Here is a 1,882-nt window from a genome sequence, read left to right on the forward strand (position 1 = left end):
CTTATATGGTGTTTTTGGGGTGGTAATTATGCTAATCTCCTCTCGCGTGCACGAGCAGCTGGATAGAATTTACGCACGTTTCCTGAAGATAGAAGCGTTTGTTGAATCTGACGTGACATGTTCGTACGAACCCTTTGTACGAACAAAAGTAAGAGAAATTTAGGAGAAGAATACGAACATGTTCTTGCATGAGGCCCATTGATTTTAGACCAGATGTGGGACTCAATATTCAGTCTTATTTAAAAATGTTAATAAAATTCATCGTTATACTTTTAAATCTTAATTGCTAAGAAAAAATGTTTGTTTCCATGTTAATGAGGTTCTGGTAAACTTAAAATAGGTAGTGGAAATTAGAAATGTACACCAAGCAAAAGCCTGAGACTCAGGAAGATAAAACTGTCTGGTGAGCGGTGGGGGGTGGGGGTGGGGGGGGCGACCTTTTCTTTAGGACCCAGGTGATGCCTCTAATAACAACAAAAAAAATTTAAATCAGAAAATAAAAACAAGTTTAGCATGTCTGACTTACACAACATTATTCGTACAACGAGTACAAATATTGGGAATTAACACAATGAAGTTTTCATTAAAATAAATAGTTTTTGTTCTTTGGTTTCTCAGCATCAAAAGCAACACATCATCAGCCAAAGCAACTGTCAAACCATTTAAAGATTTTGGGAGCCTATCTTTTTATTTTGACTACTGTATGTTACAAGGAAGATAAGGTTGTGCAAAATAAAGAGAAACTGTTAGGAGAGGGCCATATCAGGTGAAAATGGAGGAACGCAAAGGCTACATACAGAAAGACAATTATGATCAAAAAGATAAGTGGGTGAGAATCGAACATGTACTTTGGAATAATATTTTTTTTTTGCATTGCAAAGATTTGGAGATGACTGTGCAGTTTGACTCAGTGGATGGAGGGAGGGTAGAGGGAATGAGTGGGGGTGGGTCAGGAAAAAATGATAGCCTACTTAGACTGCCACAGCAGGGGGTCCAGCTCCTGCTCTCCAGGGTGCTAGACTCAGACTAACCTCAGCCCTGAAAACTATATGATAAAAAAATCAGAAAAGGCACTTCTAGCAATGAAATAAAATTATGAGAGACAAAATAACAAAGAAATTCATTCTAAAAAGTGTTGCAAAACAAATATGGAATGATAATAGAAAAATAACTATAAATGCAGACCAGTAAAATGAAATCAGCCAAAAAGAGACAGTTTTCAGCTGTTGCTGGCCCACACTTTCAAAACTGGTGATTTTGAAAATTTTCTAAACATCTTCGTGTGTATTTTTTACTTTACTGTAATACAATGGCACAATCTAGTGGTGTAAATACAAACTGCAGTGGCAGTGTACATTCATTAACGCACTGCAACAGGGAGCACAAACCTCAGAAATAAATGTGTCAAGGAATAATCATGAAATTAGTAAAATATCACAATATTGGTCAACATTGAGGCCACATAACAATTTTCTTCTTTAAATGTAAGCACAGTTTTACATTTTATTCGCAAGCTATCTTTTGAGGGTTTTCTTGGGACACTAAGATAAATGTGCTTTTCTGGAAGTTGTGCCGTGTTTTTGTAAAAGCTTCACAATTTCACAAAACCACAGGATGTGTAATTCCATTCAAATAACCATTTATCCCATTTCTGTGTTTGTTGGTTTGAATGTACTTGATAGACGAAGGTAATTCTTGTCAGAGAATATGTGGAAGAGTGGATCTAAACTCAAAAAGTAGGCCAATGAAATGAGGATAATTAGGAGTCAAAGAGCACTGGAGGATGATTACTGAATGAAAACAGGTGTGCTGATTTCTGATTAAACAGCTAGAGAACTGAGGACACCTAGAAATCCAAGCAGGGATAATCTCAGACTAAAAC

At 36.5% G+C, this 1,882-nt stretch overlaps 1 protein-coding gene across 1 annotated transcript in view; it reads right to left on the minus strand.

Moving 5' to 3' along the window:
• rgs3a (regulator of G protein signaling 3a) overlaps positions 1-1,882 on the minus strand; it is a gene marked incomplete at its 3' end in the record, with an annotated part of 147,087 nt that overhangs the window by 144,275 nt on the left and 930 nt on the right.

This window comes from Austrofundulus limnaeus, unplaced genomic scaffold, assembly GCF_001266775.1.
Source record: "Austrofundulus limnaeus strain Quisiro unplaced genomic scaffold, Austrofundulus_limnaeus-1.0 Scaffold57, whole genome shotgun sequence".
Classification (NCBI taxonomy): domain Eukaryota; kingdom Metazoa; phylum Chordata; class Actinopteri; order Cyprinodontiformes; family Rivulidae; genus Austrofundulus; species Austrofundulus limnaeus.